Genomic DNA, 19,050 nt, shown 5'->3' with positions numbered 1-19,050 from the left:
GGTGTATATGTGCAGTCTGGTGTGACACTGAGTAACACAGAGCAGAAAAGTCCCAGGTTTGATCCCCAGTTGATTTCACCTCCAGACTCCCCAAAGCCTTTCCACCATCTACAAGGCACGAGGTAGGAGTGTGCTGGAATACTCTCCACTTGCCTGGATGAGTGCAGCTCCAACAACACATGAAGCTCAACACTGTCCAGGACAAAGCAGCCTGCTTGACTGGCACCCCATTCACCACCTTAAACATTCACTCCCTCCACCACTGGCGTACCATGGCTGCAGTGTGTACCATCTACAAGATGCACTGCAGCAACTCGCCAAGGCTTCTTCGACAGCACCTCCCAAACCCGCGACCTCTACCACCTAGAAGGATAAAAGCGTCTGGGAACACCATCACCTCCAAGTTCCCCTCCAAAGTCACACACCATCCCAACTTGGAAATATATCGCCGTTCCTTCATCGTCGCTGGGTCAAAATCCTGGAACTCCCTCCCTAACAGCACTGTGGGAGTACCTTCACCCCACGGACTGCAGCGGTTCGAGAAGGCGGCTCACCACCACCTTCGCGAGGGCATTTAGGGACAGGCAATAAATGCTGGTCTTGCCAGCGACGCCCACATCCCAAGAATAAATAAATAAAAGCTGAGGCAGGAATTGCACCTCTGAACTATGAGCTACAATCAGGCTGGGCTCAGTCCTGACCACTATCCAGTGGCCCCTGCTGGACAGTGCGCGTGGACGCCGGCTGAGGATAAAATCGGGCTCGGCCACGATGCCCCCCCATGTCCTAATAGCTTGCCAATATCATTGCCTGGGCTCACAGGTGAAAGGCTTTGGGAGGGGGAAAAATAAGGCAGGATTCTGCTGCTGATTGTTACCTATGGGGCCCCTGCTAGGAAAGTGTGTGTTGTGGCCAGTTGGGTGACGTATTGTGAACAGCCAGTGACCATCAAACCATAACCCAACAGGAGGGGGTACCGCGGGAAATTGGGGGAGCGGGGGGAGGGGCGTGGGGAGAGACAGAGAAAACGATAAGGAAAGTACTGATCCCTCCAAGGTTGCAAAGGATTTTTTACCGAAACAGCAACTAAAGATGCTGACGAGCCGGTGCTCAGAGGAGACGGCGACACCATCACGATTTATTATTGATGCAATGGGAGTAAAAGCCCGGCCAGGGGGTAAGCTTTGTAAATCTTCGAGAGGGTCCTTTTCCCTTTTATGGAGCTGGTTTGCTGGAGGCTGCTACTTGTGGGATCACTGGGGGATACAGGGCTGCCTGCTGGGCTGTATGGCTCCTACACTGAGCAAACACAGCTGCTGTACAAATTTTCTCCAAAGTTTTTGTTGGGTTTGGCAAAGATAACACCTCTCATGGGACCCAAGAGAAGAATCTTATCACAATGTGGTCGTGTTATATTTAAGGCAGAGCTGCTGCCATTTTCAAGAACTGCCAAGAGTACTTAAAGCAGCAGTGCCTTCTTAAAAGTGGTGTGTTAATTCGATGGGCCCCATCAAAGGACCAACTCCATTACTGAATGCCTGTAAGAATTACACCGATTTTTGCTGTTCTAAACTTCACATCTCTCTCCAGGTACTGTTACGGTGATCAGAATTACATAGAATCTACAGCACAGAAACAGGCCATTCGGTCCAACTGGTAGCCCAGAGCCAGAGGGGAGATGAGGAGAAATGTGTTTACGCAGCGAGTTGTTGTGGTCTGGAATGCACTGCCTGAAAGGACGGTGGAAGCAGATTCAAAAGTCTCACCGGCAGGACAGGCCCATCAGAGGTGGTGGCACAGTGGGATACAGTCGTGTGGGAGTGACCCTGGGAGTCTTCGACATCGACTCCAGCCCCCATGAAGTCTCATGGTTTCAGGTTAAACATGAGCAAGGAAACCTCCTGCTAATTATCCACCACTCTCCCTCAGCTGATGAATCAGCACTCCTCCATGTTGAACACCACTTGGAAGAAGCACTGAGATTAGCAGGGTTGCAGAATATACTCTGGGTGGGGGATTTCTGTGTCTATCACCAAGAGTGGCTCGGTAGTACCACCACTGACCAAGTTGGCCGAGATCTGAAAGATACAGCTGCCAGACTGAGCTGAGAGAACCAACAAAAGGGAATAACCCACTTGACCTCATCTACACCAAACTACCTGCCACTCATGCGTATGTCCATGATGGTATTGGTCGGAGTCCCTGTGGAGACCAAGCCTCGTCTTCACACTGAGGACGCCCTCCATCATATCGTGTGGTACTATCACTGTGCTAAGTGGGATATATCAAGAACAGATCCAGCAGCTCAGAATTGTATTCCACCACAATCCGTAACCTCATGGCCCGGCATATTCCTCACTCTACCATTACCATCAAGCTAGATCACCACCTCTGGTTCAATGAGGAGTGTAGAAGAGCATGTCGGGAGCAGCACCAGGCGTACCTGAAAATGAGATGCCAACCTGGTGAAGCTACAACACAGGACTGCATGCATGCTAAACAGAAAAAGCAGCATTGCATAGTCAAGAGCTAAGCGATCCTACAACCAACAGATCAGGTCAAAGCTCTGCAGTCTTGCCACATCCAATTGTGAATGGTGATGGGCAGTTAAGCAACTAAAGAGCCCAGTATGTGAGTACAAAAGTCAAGACTGAAGTGTTCGCAACCATCTTCAGCCAGAAGTGCAGAGTGAATGACCCTTCTCGGCCTCCTCTTGACTACCCACAGCCTCTCCACCCTCTACAAGGCACAAGTAAGGAGTGTGATGGAATACTCTCCACTTGCCTGGATGAGTGCAGCTCCAACAACACTCTAGAATCTCGACACCATCCAGGACAAAGCAGTCCGCGTGATCGGCACCATATCCACCAGCTTAAACATCCACTCCCTCCACCACCAGCGCACCGCGGCTGCAGTGTGTACTATCTACAGGATCCACTGCTGAAACTCACCAAGGCTTGTTTGGCAGCAACTCCCTAACCCGCAACTTCCACCACCTAGAAGCACAAGGGCAGTAGGTGAATGGGAACACCATCACTTCCAAGTTCCCCTCCAAGTCACACACTATCCCAAGTTGGACATCAATCGCTGTTCCTTCATTGTCACTGGGTCAAAATCCTGGAACTCCTTACCTAACAGCACTGTGGGAGTACCTTCACTACACGGACTGCAGTGGTTCAAGGCGGCGGCCCAGATAACTGAAACCCCTCGTCACTGTTACCATTCTAGTAAATCTCCTCTGGACCCTCTCCAAGGCCCGGACGTCCTTCCTAAGGTGTGGTGCCCAGAACTGGATAGAATAATCTAGCTGAGGTCCAACCAGTGATTTATAAAGGTTAAGCAATTTCAATTTGCCAGCAAGAATTGCTGGATAGTGATGAGGAGCAGGAACCCTGTCTGATCTTTCCTCTCTCTTACTCTGAGAACACCGAAGCCCACGATTGTGCCCTACTGCCCCAAATAACTCACTAACTCAGCACAGCTCTGGTGTTTGCACCGTTTCCATGGATCTATTGCTGAAGTTAATGTGGACAATTGGAGAAACCCCTGCGGGAATTCAACCCCTTTAAGAGAGCAGTTCTTCCTTTAGATACTTTTTGGCCAGTTTTTATTCAGAGTTGGAAGTAGCACTATTTTCATTAAATCTTTCTCCCGTTTTCTTTCTTTTGGATCATGAGAGGCAACATCTTGTCTCCACAAGCGCCAACAGGAAATTTAATTAAAGAAAATTTATTGCACCTCAAATTCACACTGCTTCTGGTCTTAGAAAATAAATTAAAATGAAATAAGCCAATAAAAAAAAATTGAAGGGACAAGTCAAGTCCAACCCTTGCCCCGAGCCTTGCTTTCAGTGGCTCTAATATATAGCAGTGCAATCACTTGGACTTTCCCATTTTCAACAATATAACAAATACTGCAAAGAAACGCTGACTCATTTAGTCACATTGTTCAGCGTCAGCTTGGCTCAGCATTCTTCCTTCCGAGTCAGAAGGCTGTGGGATCAAGCCACCACTTCAGGACTTAAGCACATGACCTAGGCTGACACTTCAGCGCAGTTCTGAGGGAGTGTTGCACTGTTGCAGGTCCTGGATCAAACATGAAGCTAAAGAACTATCTGCTTGCTCAAGTGGACTTAAAAGGTCGCACGGCACTATTTAAAGAGCAAGGATTTCGCTCTGTGTCTTGGCCAATATTCTTCCCTCAACCAACATCTCCAAAAACAGATTAACTGGCCATTTGCTGTTTGTGGGACCTTACAGTGCGTAGATTAGATGCTGCATTTGCCTATATAACAAGTGATTACACTTCAAAAAAGTGAAGCGCTTTGCGATGTTCCGAGGACATGATACGGCACTATATAAATGTAGGTTCTACCTCTTTCTTACTGTGAGTGCAGGGACCAGAATTATACCAGGATTAAGGGCGTGAGATGCGTCACAATTTCTACCCTTTCGTGTCATAGCAACCGTCAGTGAGAAAAAAAAATCTCTCACCTCTTTATTCATTCTTTTACTGGTGATCTTAAATTTATGTCCTCTAGTTACCCACACACCAATTTGTCCCGATTTAACTTAATGGTTTCCTTAAATGACCGAATGCCTGTACATGACGAGGAGTCATTCAGACATGAAGATTTTTAATGATTCACTAACAAAATGAACACCAGAACCCGAGCTTTGACCACACCTTGCCCTCTGAACTTGGCAAAGATGGCAACCTGAGGAGGGACAGGCTTGCAACTTGAAAGCAGAAGGGTCTATTGAATTGTTACACCACCCTAAATGTTACAAAGGGCGGGTGATACCTGTACACTTACTAGTGGCTCTCAAGGTACTTGAATACCTCCTTAAAGAGATTGTCTCAGTGTACTGCTGTCCCCCTTTAACCATTTTCGTGGAGTGCTGGTCTTTGGGCTCCACTGTGCAATGCAGAAACCGCTATACTTCCCAGCAACAGCAGGCCTCCCCCCAATAGCAGATTCACAGACCCACGCTCACCTGGGTGTCAGCTGTGGCTCAGTCTGAGTCAGAAGGTTGTGGGTTCGAGTCCCACTCCAGAGACTTGAGCATTGAATCTAGGCTGACACTCCCAGTGCAGTAATGAGGGAGTGCTACACTGTCGGAGGTGCCGTCTTTCGGATGAAACGTTAAACCAAGGCCCCGACTGCCCCCTCAGGTGGACGTAAAAGATCCCACGGCCACTATTTTGAAGAAAAGCAGGGGAGTTCTCCCCAATGTCCTGGCCAATATTTATCCTTTAATCAACATCAATGAAACAGATTATCTGATCATTATTTGTGTTTGTGGGAGCTTGCTGTGCGAAAATTGTCTGCTGCATTTCCTACATTACAACAGTGACTATGGTCTAGTACCATAAGTACGATGAAGTGCTTATGGTGCTAGACCATCGATCCAGAGGTCTTGTGTTCAAATCTCACCATGGCTAGTTGTGAACTCAAATAGTTCCAAACGGAATAGCATCAGGAACATGGCCAGAGCCTTCTGATCACTTTAAAAACCCAACTGGGTTCACTAATGCCTTTCAGGGAAGGGTACGTGCCACGCCTGCCTAGTCTGAACTACACCTGACTCAACTCACACTATGGGGTTGACCCTGCAAAGCAGCCTAGCCAGTTGCTCAGTTGTCTGGGTAGCTTGGGATGGGCACTTAATGCAGCATTGCACAAGTTCCGAGAATAACCTTAAGGAGAAACGCAGGTTGCCCGGACACCCTGAGGAAGTATACTTGACCATTAGTCAAAGGGACGAAGGGAGAAAGGAGTGGAAATGGGAGCTATAATTAGAGGGTGATTACTTTTGCTGACAGCACCTCCTCAATGGATTGTCATCTGGCAGAAAGTGCCAGTGTGTGAAGACATTAATGATGCTTCACAGGATCTTTCCACACAAGAGGCATGTCCTATAGCCGTGAGTATAGAGACACTGACAGCACAGATACAGAATAGAATGCAACCTCGCTCAATCAGAGCAAGAAAACTCCAGGTAAAGTCTTCTTCGGATTATTTTCCTCTTTTTTTTTTGTTTTGTCCGAACTTTCACAGGAACAGGAGGAGGCCATTCAGCCCCTCGAGCCTGTTCCACCATTCAAAGAGATCATGGCTGATCTGTGACCTAACTCCATATACCCACCTTTGACCCATATCCCTTCACAGAATCACAGAAACCCCACAGTGCAGATAGAGGCCATTTCGGCCCATCGAGCCTGCACCGACACATATCCCACCCGATCCCCGTAACCCCTACACCAACACATATCCCACCCTATCCCCATGTATTTAGTCCCCCTAACGCTAAGGGTCAATTTATCATAGCCAATCAACCTAAACCCGCACATCTTTGGACTGTGGGAGGAAACCGGAACACCCGGAGGAAACCCACGCAAACACGGGGAGAATGTGCAAACTCCACACAGACAGTCACCCGAGGCCGGATTTTGAACCCGGGTCCCTGGCGCTGTGAGGCAACAGTGCTAACCACTATGCCACCGTGCTGCCCTTAATACCTTTGGTTAACAAAAATCTGTCAATCTCTGATTTAAAATTAACAAGAGACCTCGCATCAACTGGTGTCTGTGGAAGAGAGTTCCAAACTTCTACCACCTTTGTGTGTAGAAGTGTTTCCTAACTTCACTCCTGAAAGGTCTGGCTCTAATTTTTAGATTATGCCCCCTAGTCCTAGAATCCCCAAACAGCAGAAACAGTTTCTCTCCATCTACCCTATCTGTTCTCCTTAATACAGGAAACTTCGGTTTATCCAGAGGTTGTATGTCCGGAATACTCGATCTAACGGCAAAAATCAGGAGCCGTTTTCTATAAGTTTTTTTAGTTCTCGTCCTTTTTTTTTCCCAGTCAGGCACTGCAAGGTCTGTAGCTATAGCAACAGCTTCAGCTAGAGACGCTTGCAGCTGCAGCTGACTCTTTAGAAGCTGTTGCTAAGCAACAGTGTTTGCTGTCAGATACGGAGATGAAAACCTCCATATGCTTCAACATTAACTTTGTATGTTCGGCAGTTTTGATAGATTGGCAACACGCCGGTCCCGGATATCACAAAGTTTCCTGTATCTTGAAAATGTCAATCAAATCATCCCTTAACCTTCTAAATTCTAGGGAATACAAGCCCAGTTTGTGTAATCTCTCCTTGTAACTTAACCCTTGAAGTCTGGGTATCATTCTGGTAAACCTACGCTGCACTCCCTCCAAGGCCAATGTATCCTTCCTAAGGTGTGGTGCCCAGAACTGCTCACAGTGCTCCAGGTGTGGTCTAACCAGGGTTTTGTACAGCTGCAGCATAACTTCTACCCCCTTGTATTCTAGTCCTCGAGATATAAAGGCCAGCATTCCATTAGACTTTTTGATCATTTTCTGTACCTGTTCATGACATTTCAATGATCTATGTACCTGGACCCCAAAGTCGCTTTGGATCTCCTGAATATGCTGGCTGACTTTCACTGGGGTAAGGTTCCACAGGCACCAGCTACCCTCCCGCACCTCATTTAAGCAGCCATTCCTTTTATCTGGCCCTACGCAACGATTTTCGGTACTGTTAGCACTATTTTAACCCCGAGTGGAAAATTCAGGTTTGGGTGCCAGTGGCCTATTTGACTGTGGGGGGCATCACATCTGAGCCGAATTTTGTCCTGACACATGCACTTTACAATTAAGTGTCACTGAATAGTGATCAGGAGCAGGTGCACCTGCCTAATTTATCCCTCTCCCTACTCCAATAACAACTTGTATTTATTTAGCGCCTTTAAAGTAGTAAAACGTCCCAAGGCGCTTCACAAGAGCGTAACCAGACAAAATTTGACACCGAGTCACATAAGGAGATATTAGGACAGGTGGCCAAAAGCTTGGTCAAAGAGGTAGGTTTTAAGGAGAATATTAAAGGAGGACAGAGAGGTAGAGAGATTTAGGGAGGGAATTCCAGAGCTTAGGGCCCAGGCAGCTAAAGGCACAGCCACCAATGGTGGGCAATTAAAATCAGGGATGCTCAAGAGACCAGAATTGGAGAAGCACAGAGATCTCAGAGGGTTGCTGGGCTGGAGGAGGTTACGGGGGGGGGGGGGGGGGGGGGGGGTTGGGGGAGGAGACTATTGAGGGACGCTGAAGCTAATTGTAGTTCCCCTATTGGTGCCCCGGCTAAGATTAGCTTATTCAGCACAGTCCACGCACTGAGCCTGCAAGCTCACTGCTTCACCAGATGTTGCCTGACTGGCCTCTCTTCTCTGTGTTGTGGTTTTAATTTTCATTTCCATTCGTTTTCGCTCATTAAACAGACACCAAGGCTGACACTTTTACTGGAAACCTGTCTTGTAGGAAAAGTCCCGAAAGATTTCTAGACAGTGCTTTACTTGTTTAAAGCGGCAGTGCTCCTGTTTCTAACAGGCTACCTATTCATTAATACAAGCGCCCAGCAGCCGCTCCAGCTTTCAGTCTCTGCATGCTCAACCTGATTTAAAAGGTGTGTAGGAGGCAACAGATTACAGCTATTACTGGGTTTCACCCAGTTCTATTAAAAAAGCAGGAGATACTGCAACAGAATGTAAAATAATTAACAAAATGCATTCAAGACGGGTGAGCTCTTCACAGTGTGCAGGACTGCGGTTTCAGAACACAGTTGAAAGCGCTGACATCCCAGGTTTAATTGCTTTCTATGGAGTGAATCATTCCCCTTTAACCCGAGTGTACTGTGTAAATCTACAGGAGTTGACACTGAGACACACACGAGCCATACCGTATCAGCCAGGAGTGTATTATTCCCTTTTATCCGTGTAAAATTATTTCCTCCGGTGGGAGAGTCCAGAACAAGGGAGCAGAACCTTAAAAAACCCCTGTTCAGGGGTGATGTCAGGAAGCACTTCTTCACACAAAGGGTGGTGGAAATCTGGAACTCTCTCCCCCAAAAAGCTGTTGAGGCTGGGGTACAATTGAAAATTTCAAAACTGAGATTGATAGATTTTTGTTGGGCGAGGGTATTATGGTTACGGAACCAGGGAGCGTAGATAGAATTAAGATACAGATCAGCCTTGATCTAATTAAATGGCGGAACAAGGCTCAAGGGGCTGAATGGCCTCCTCCTGTTCCACTGTGTCCTGGACACGTACAGTTATTGGGTCTCAGCTGGGCTGCTGCAGTTAGCCTCAAGCATTCCTGGGCTAGATTCTGGAAAATCAGTGGTCACCATCCAATGACCCCTGCTAGAAAAGTGGGGCATGTGGGCATTGGGGTGCGGTCAGGATCTGGCTCCGATGTAACGCACCCCGTCTCTCCCCACATGGTTAATTAACTTGCTGACACTCATTAGACCCTTGAGTTGCCTCTCTAAACCCCTTTCCCTGCCACAAAAAGCTCCCTCCCTAAAACCCACCTTTGTGACTGTGCGTTCGGGCATGCCCCCCCCGCCGGGTGTCCTAGCTGCTCACCATCCCTTTCTCCTCTGTGAAGTGTCTTGGCCCGTTAAAGGCGCTGTATAAATGTAGATAGTAGCTGCCAGGTATAACTTGCGAAGAGTGACCACGTTGGCATGGGGCTGGAGGGCGCCAGGCTCCTGTGGATCTGTATTTCAGCAAAAGTCGGCCCCTTATGTTTCCGTGCTGTTAATTCAGGAGAGAAAAAAATAAACACTTCACCTTTCGGGTAAAAAAAGCTCCCGCGTTAAGGGGAGGACCGGCCTCTTTTTTTCAAACGAGCTTGAAAAACAGCTCCTGGCTTTGTTTAACTTCACACTGAATTAGGTTGTGTGTTGCAGTGTTTCAATTTTATCCTCCCCCTGGCAGGAAGTTTAAGATTAATTCTGTCTGCTCTAATTCCAGACAGGATGTGATCTAAACAGATAAAACAGACTCCACACTATTAACTGTGTGCGAGTCTCTTGCAGCCGCTGTGTAGGAGCATCAGAGGCATTACTGAGGTGAGTCAAACAGCCATTCCAACGTTCCAGATAAGGAGCTCAGGAGGGAGGGGGAGTTAGTGTTCCATGGTCAGTGTGCCAGTAAAAGCAAAGGCCCGACTCCGGGGGGCGGGGGGTAGAACAAATTCAGGTGGGGAACTGGACACTTTTCTGTAGCTCCTCGCAGCCTGGGTGATGAATGTGCTTTGGAGAGAGCTGGAAACTAGGCACCTATCTCTACCACACCAGCCGACAAAAGAGTGTCAGCCGTGGCTCAGTGGGTAGCACTCTCACCTCTAAGTCAAGAGGTCGTGGGTTTAGGTCCCACTCCACAGACCTGAGCACATAATCCAGGCTAACACTCCAGTGCAGTGCTGAGGGAGTGCTGCACTGTCGGAGGTGCCGTCGTTTGGATGGGACGTTAAACCGAGGACCCGTCTGCCCTCTCAGGTGGACGTAAAAGATCCCACGGCCACTATTTGAAGAAGAGCAGGGGAGTTCTCCCCGGTGTCCTGGACAATAATTATCCCTCAACCAACATCACTAAAAAAAACAGATGACCTGGCCATTATCACATTGCTGTTAGTGGGATCTTGTTGTGTGCAAATTGGCTGCCACGTTTCCCTACATTACAACAGTGACTACACTTCAAAAGTACTTCATTGGCTGTAAAACGCTTTGGGATGTTCTGAGGTGGTGAAAGGCGCTATAGAAAGGCAAGTCTTTCTTTCTTCCTTTGTTCTTCTCTCTCTTCCCTCCTCTCCTGAAGCTCATGCTGGAATACTACTATATGGAGCCTAGCTGCTTTCTGGTACCTCATCCTTCACGATCTGCCTGAAAGGGCAGTGGAAGCAGATTCAGTAGTAACTTTCAAAAGAGAATTCTACATATATATGAAAAGGAAAAATTAGCAGGGCTATGGGGATAGAGCAGGGCAGTTGGACTAATTGGATTGCTCGTCCAAAGAACAAACACAGACACGATGGGCCGAATGGACTACTTTTGTGCTGTAAGATTCTATGATCTGTGAGACTACACTGTCAGGCTGGGGTTTTCCGCTGTTGCAATTTAATGGGCAGAACACCGTGAGCTGGCAAGCACACAGGTGGAAAATCCTGCCCTGCATGTCAGTGGGCTGTTAGACCGTGGGGGGTAGCGCTGAGGCTGTGCCTATACTCGCCCAAGACACACACACACAGGGATCATTGGATAATGACCAGAGCATGAACCTTGGTTGATTTTTTAAACCCCATTTTGAAACGAATTCTAACACCCCATTTGCCACTTTAACTGAGATCAGCTCAGGCCACACGAGAAACCGAAGGCATCCTTGGGTCTGTATGGTTCGGCACCTGGAATGCGCTGCCTGAAAGGGCGGTGGAAGCAGATTCAGTAACTTTCAAAAGCAAACTGGATATGTCCTTGAAAAGGAAAACATTTGCAGAGCTCTGGGGAAAGAGCAGAGGGAGTGAGACTAATTGGAGAGCTCCGTCAAAGAGCCGGCACTGGTATGATGGGCTAAATGGCCTCCTTCTGTGCCTTCAGGAATTCCCTCCCGAAACCGCTCTGCTTCTCCACCTCTCTCACTTCCTTTAAGACACTCCTTTAACCTACATCTGTCCTAATATCTCTTCATGTGGCTCCTGTGAAGTGCCTTGGGATGTTTTACTACGTTAAAGGCGCTATATAACTACAAGTTGTTGTTGAACCCATGGGAGTGGATTCTGGTTTAGCCCAAAGTACGCTCAAACGACCTTGTGAATCCCCGACACAAATTCCCCCTTTTATGCCCTGACTATTCCCGATAAACTGAACGAGCTTTCTCACAACGCTCCCAGCTGTCAGGGTGCTCTCTATATTAGCAGCAGCTGAAGCTTAAACACAGAACAAACATAAATCCGAGGTTACCTGAGTGCAGAGCTTTAACAAAATGTAATTACAACAGCAAAAAAGGACTCCTCTCCTTTCAGACCTGTGTAACTGGAGTCATAAGCGATTGTGCTGTATAAGCAGGCATTATCTCTAAGTAAATACCTGCTACCCTGTCCACCAACCCCCATCTCATCGGGCTAGTTTAGGTTAAAGAACATGCTGCTGTTTACAACAGCAATTAGGGCATTGCGTGGCAGAGGTGACAGGGTTCAAACTAGCTGTAAATGCACTAACTATGGCTCACAAACTCAAAAAACTTCCAATCACTGGGTGGGCCCAGAAATGAGCTGAGCACAACACAAAGCAGGATTAACGGGAGCGGAGCGAGAGAGAGGACTCAGGTCAGGCACATTTCATACAGTATTCGGTTTTCCACTTGCTTTTCAGTTCACTTCAGGAAAGGGACTGCAAAACAAAATATTGATAGGGTAGATAGGGGGGGCAACTATTTCCTCTGGTGGGGGGGGGGGGGGGAGTACAGAACAAGGAGGCATCACCTTAAAATTAGAACTAGGCCGTTCAGGGATGATGTCAGGAAGCACTTCTTTACACAAAGGGTAGTGGAAATCTGAAACTCTCCCCCACCAAAAACCTGGGTTTTTATCTGGTTTTTCACCTCGCCCAGGAGATCGCATGGTTTCGGGTGGGGTGCAGAGTGTATGTATTGTGATAGACAAGATATCACCATAGTGTGGGACAGGCTGCATGGAGCAGAGGGTCGAGTGAAAATTTCAAAACTGAGATTGATAAGATTTTTGTTGGGCAAGGCTATTAAGGGTTACGGAACCAGGGCGGGTAGACGGAGTTAAGATGCAGATCAGCCACGATCTAAATGAATATCAGAACAGGCTTGAAGGGCTGAATGGCCTCTCCCTTTTTGTAGCTGAGAGTGACTTTTAAAAAGAAATGTTCTCCCCACCTGTCCCAAAGCAGCCGAGTCTTGTTGGGACACGGGCTCCTCACCCAAGTGGACATTCTTCAGGTGTGAGTATCGGCAGGCTGTTCGACCATGGAGGGCAACACAGTCCAGAAAGACTTGCATTTATCTAGCGCCTTCCACGACCTCAGGACGACCCAAAGCACTTTACAACCAATGAGGTACTTTTGAAGTGTTGTCACTGTTGTAATATAGGAAACATGGCAGCTAATTTGCGCAGAGCAAGATCCCACAAACAGCAATGCTGCAATCCGGCACAGACACGGTGGGTCGAATGGCCTCTTTCTGTGTTGTAAATTATGATTCTATTCTATGTTAACGGCCAGATCATCTGTTTTTTAGCGATGTTGGTTGAGGGATAAATATTGGCCAGGACACAAGGGGGATCTCCCCTGCTCTTCTTCAAAATGGTGCTATGGGATATTTACGTCCACCTGAGGGCAGACGGGGCCTCGGTTTAACGTCTCATCGAAGTCAAGTCCAATTCTGTCCTCACCCAAGATGCATAAAGATGCACGTTACAGTCAGGGGCAGTCATCGGATGGCTATCGGGAGCAGAAACCATGCCTGTTCTTCCACCCTCCTCGAACCTTGAGATAGCTCACTGGGCCATCAGGGAACGAGCATCTCCTCGTCTCTGTGCTGTGCTTTCCAGTTTTATTATCTTTGATTGCTACTCACTTAACAGACACCGAGGCTGACACTTTTACTGGAAACCTGCATGAGAGGAGAGGCACTGCTCAGGGAAACTGCTGCAGTATAAAAATGTCATGATGCATGGCAGACTTGTAAAACTATAAACCTAGGAACGACCCGAAGGCTAACACCGCCATTAAAACACGCTAAGCTTTCGTAGGCTGATATCGGCACAGTAATGTCTGGACTATGGTTTTAAGGAAACTATAGTAAAAGGTCTATTAATAACATCCATGTCTGCATCTATTTTTTGAAAATTAATCTTTCAGATCTAACAGTTGATTTGCTCAACTAAGTAATAAGCCTGTATGAATACATTAACAGCACATCGTATCGCCCTGTAATCCATGCTCATTATTCCCTGGTTAGACCTCCAGTACCCTTACACAAAGGAGATTGTGTGACCATCACCACAACAGACTGAGGCGCTGCAATTCGCTCAACTCTAGTCCTTTGGATGAGAAAGAAAGACTTGCCTTTCTATAGCACCTTTCATGACCTCAGGGACGTCCCAAAGCACTTTACACCCAATGAAGTACTTTTGAAGTGGAGTCACTGTTGTAATGTAGGAAACGAGGCAACCAATTTACACGTAGCAAGCTCCCACAAACAGCAATGTGATGATGACCAGATAATCTGTTTTTTAGTGATATTGATTGAGGGATAAATATCGGCCAGGACACCAGGGAGAACTCCCCTGCTCTTCTTCAAGATAGTGTTATGGGATCATTTACATCCATCTGGGAGAGTAGACGGGGCCTTGGTTTAACGTCTCTTCTGAAAGATGGCACCTCCGTCAGCGTAGCTCTGGAGTGTCAGCCTAGACTTTGTGCTCAAGTATCTGGAGTGGGACTTGAACCCATGACCTTCTGACTCAGAGGCAAGAGCACTAGCCACTGAGCCACGGCTAACGCCAATGTGACCTTACACCAAGATCCCAATTGTCCTTCTGAGGTCCAGGTGGATGTTAAAGATCCCACGGCACTATTTGAAGGGAAGGGTGTTCTCCCTGGGTCCTGGGCAACATGCCTCTCTCAATCAGCAACACCAGAAAAAAAAGACCGCCCGTTCATTCATTACATCACTGTTTGTGGGATCCTGTTATACATACGCACAATGGGTGCTGTTTTTGCCTAGATAACTACCACTGCATAAGAACATAAGAAATAGGAGCAGGAGTAGGCCATTCGGCCCTTCGAGCCTGCTCCGCCATTCAATGAGATCATGGCTGATCTTCTGCCTCAACTCCATTCACCGGCCCTATCGCCATATCCCTTGATGCCCTTACTAGTCAGAAATCTATCGACTTCTGTTTTGAATATACCCAATGACTGAGGCTCCACTCTCTTCTCATACGACAGTCCCGCCATCCCAGGAATCAGTCTGGTGAACCTTTGTTGCACTCCCTCTATGGCAAGTATATCCTTCCTTAGGTAAGGAGACCAAAATTGTACACAGTACTCCAGGTGTGGTCTCACCAAGGCCCTATATAATTGGAATAAGACTTCTTTACTCCTGTACTCAAATCCTCTTGTAATGAAGGCCAGCATACCATTTGCCTTCCTAATGGCTAGCTGCACCTGCACATTCACTTTCAGTGACTCATGTACAAGGACACCCAGGTCCCTTTGAGCATCTGCATTCCCCAATCTTTCACCATTTAGGAAATACTCTGCCTTTCTGTTTTTTCTCTTAGGGCGCTAACGGGAGGCGCAAAGCAACCAAATTTTTCCCCCGTCGTGTGTTACAGGGCTGAAAGCTATCCAGAGAGTTCAAATGATATTCATAAACCACTCCCAGGTACTGTCTGATCCCTGCAATTAGATGGCAACTCCCGTAATTCACTTGCAGATTTCCAGAATTATAATAACTTATTCCTTATAACGCCATCCCCTGCTCTAGGAAACCGGAACAGCTAAAGGAACAGGATCTAATCGCTGAAAGCACTTGACAGCCTTGAGTTACAGGTCTGCTGCTGGATAAAGCTGCAGAAAACTGACACGTTCCACACGGGAACAGTCCAGCCAAAGTTTGCCGGCCTAGCTCCATTCTCAGGAAACTTCCAACCAATCCTCTGGGTGCAATTATACACAGTGCAATCAGGTCACTCTGCCATGACTTGGACTATAATATAAAAGGCTCGTCTGAGGGAGTGCTGCACTGTCTGAGGGGCAGTACTGAAGGATCGCTGCACTGTCTGAGGTGCAGTACTGAGGGAGCGCTGCACTGTCTGAGGGGCAGTACTGAGGGATCGCTGCACTGTCTGAGGTGCAGTACTGAGGGAGCGCTGCACTGTCGGAGGGGCAGTACTGAGGGAGCGCTGCACTGTCTGAGGGGCAGTACTGAGGGAGCGCTGCACTGTCTGAGGGGCAGTACTGAGGGAGTGCTGCACTGTCTGAGGGGCAGTACTGAAGGATCGCTGCACTGTCTGAGGTGCAGTACTGAGGGAGCGCTGCACTGTCGGAGGTGCAGTACTGAGGGAGCGCTGCACTGTCGGAGGGGCAGTACTGAGGGAGCGCTGCACTGTCGGAGGGGCAGTACTGAGGGAGCGCCGCACTGTCTGAGGGGCAGTACTGAGGGAGCGCTGCACTGTCTGAGGGGCAGTACTGAGGGAGCGCTGCACTGTCGGAGGGGCAGTACTGAGGGAGCGCCGCACTGTCTGAGAGGCAGTACTGAGGGAGCGCTGCACTGTCTGAGGTGCCGTCTTTCCGATGAGATGTTGAACCGAGGCCTTGTCTGCTCTCTCAGGTGGACGTAAAAGATTCCATCCCATTTCAAAGTAGAGCAGGGGAGTTCTCCCCGGTGTCCTGGCCAATATTTATCCCTCAACCAACATCGCTAAAAATCAGATTATCTGGTCATTATCCCATTGCTGTTTCTGGGAGCTTGCTGTGTGCAAATTGGCTGCCACGTTTCCTACATTACAACAGTGACCACACTTCAAAAACTATTTCATTGGCTGTAAAGTGCTTTGGGACGTCCTGAGGCTGTGAAAGGTGCTATAGAAATGCGTCTGCGTTGAGTGAATGTATGTCTCAAAGAAAGCAGGGTAATGGTTACATATGGCTGAATGCAGTGTGGGGTTTAAACATCAAACCGCATCGTCCATCAGCCACAAAGCCTGGTTAAGCATTGCTTTTCTCCTCCTTATTGTTTTCTACACTTCCCTTACTCAGTGCTTTTGATTCGAGTCGGCTGACAGGAAACAGAAGATCAATTTTGTGTGATATCACTGATAACTAAGTTATCCCAGTCAGAACTCTACTTTCATGTCATAGAAGCCTTAACCTAATCTTGCAACATTGATGTTCAAACCTAAAGGACACGCCAGCTTTTGAAAAGCTGGACTCTGTTTACAGGTAAGTTGAGGACCCTATAGAATGGTGAAATGGAACCGAGTTGAAAAATGGGTAACTTATTTTAATCTTTTTTAAAATTCAAAAATATTATTTATTATGCTTTTGGCGATCATTGTAAAATAATAAATGTTCAAAAGAAATATATAATAAAGGGAGCAACGGGCTAGAATGCAGATGGCTGAAGCAGCTTATTTTATCAGTGAATACTAGGTGTGATAGTCCTTCAGTTCTTGGGTACCGACTGGAGGTCCACAGGTGCAGGTTTATGTTACCTTCACCATGGTAACTAAAACAGGCACTTTAACATCAGCAGAGGTTTAAGCCAAATGCCGGCAGCAGATGTAATTAACTGCTGGACTTTTCTCTGCTGGGCTAGTACAATGGGTCTCATTGCTCCTGGGCTAGGGAGGAAGCGAGGGAGAGAGGAAACAAGAGAGAGGGAGGGAGGGAAGAGGAGAAAAGAAAATCAGCTGGGCTTCTCACTCCGTATCTATATTAATATAAAAACTGGAGCAAAGTCAAGGATAAGAAACAGTGTTCGGCCTGACGAAGCCCATCCCTCAACCAACATCACGAAAACAGATGATCTGGTCATTATCACACTGCTGTTTGTGGGACCTTGCTGTGCACAAATAGGCTGCTGTGTTTCCCTGCATTGCAACAGTGACCACACTTCACTGGCTGTGAAGCACTTTGGGACGACCTGAGGTCGTGAAAGGCTCTATATAAATGCAAGTTCTTTCTTCGTACCCTGGCTCTCCTAGTCTCTCATCCAGCTGTATTGAGAATGTCCCTAATCCGTCTGTCTCCAACCCAGCACGGCAGATTATTCCTAACATTTGTCAAGCCTTCAGTAAAAATGTTCACCCTAAGATTGGTTTCAAATTTACTTTTCACTAATTGTGTTGATGCCACCTTTGTCCTGCTCCCTTTGCTTACTCTGAAGCAATATTCTAGGTTACCTTATCGAAAACCATTGACTATCCAGTGAGGCCCTGGTAGAAGGTGTGTATGCGTCAGGCAAGCACAGGATTGGGCTCGACTGTGATGCCTCGCGTGGTAGAATAGCCAACCAACACTCACAGTCTGAACTCACACATGAAGGGCTGCTACTCACACATGAAGGCACCAAAGAGTTCCTGTCCTCTGTGAAACAGGACCCAGGTTGGAGGCAGTGGGGTAGGAATTCACCTCGGGCAGCGGCGCGGAACGGCGGTGTCGGATTGACTGTCCATTAGACGCAGCGCTTGATATTTAATTCTATTGACTGCAGTGGAACTGAACATCAGGCACTGCTTACAACGAGCGGCCGAGCCGACACCACCCGAGTCAAACTTCTACCCCAGTGCCTTCAAGAGAAGAGGGAAGATGTTTCCACTTGTGGGGGAGTCCAAAACTAGGGGCCATAAAAATAAGATAGTCACTGATAAATCCAATAGGGAATTCAAGAGAAACTTCTTTACCCAGAAAGTGGTGAAAATGTGGAACTTGCTACCACAGGGAGCGGTTGAGGCAAATAGCAAAGATGCATTTAAGGGGAAGCTGGATAAACACATGGGAGGGAAAGGAAAAAAGACATGCATTTATATAGCGCCTTTTCGACCACCGGACATCTCAAAGCTCTTAACAGCCAATGAAGTACTATTTGAAGTGCAGTCACTGTTGTAATGTAGGAAACACAGCAGCCAATTTGCGCACAGCAAGCTCCCACAAACAGCAATGTGATAATGACCAGATAATCTGTTTTAGTGATGTTGGTTGAGGGATAAATATTGGCAGGGACACCGGGGAGAACTCCCCTGCTCTTCTTCGAAATAGTGCTATGGGATCTTTTACGTCCACCTGAGAGAGCAGACGGGGCCTCGATTTAATATCTCATCCAAAAGACGGCACCTCCGACAGTGCAGCACTCCCTCAGCACTGCCTAGCTTTTTGTGCTCAAGTCCCTGGAGTGGGACTGAACCCACAACCTTCTGACTCAGAAGCGAGGGTGCTACCCACTGAGCCACAGCTGACACTAGAAGGATCTGCTGATAGGGTGAGATGAAGAGGGGTGGGAGGAGGCTCGTGTGGAGCATAAACACCGGCACAGACCTGTTGGGTCAAATGGCCTGTTTCTGTGCTGTACATTCTATGTAATTCTATGAAACAGAGAGAAATTTCGGCAAAACAAATATTTGGGGTTTTTTCGGGGGGGGGGGGGAATCAGTATTTTTAG

General features: G+C 47.6%; 1 protein-coding gene across 1 annotated transcript in view; it reads right to left on the bottom strand.

The window, feature by feature from the left end:
- Nucleotides 1–19,050, bottom strand: part of LOC147100990 (sorting nexin-11-like) — a 129,302-nt gene that overhangs the window by 21,017 nt on the left and 89,235 nt on the right. The gene's annotated exons all lie outside the window — the stretch shown is intronic.

This window comes from Somniosus microcephalus, chromosome 24 (genome assembly GCF_052327205.1).
Source record: "Somniosus microcephalus isolate GS21.2 chromosome 24, FLI_Smic_1.0, whole genome shotgun sequence".
NCBI lineage: Eukaryota > Metazoa > Chordata > Chondrichthyes > Squaliformes > Somniosidae > Somniosus > Somniosus microcephalus.
This window is presented reverse-complemented; position numbering and strand designations above follow the sequence as displayed.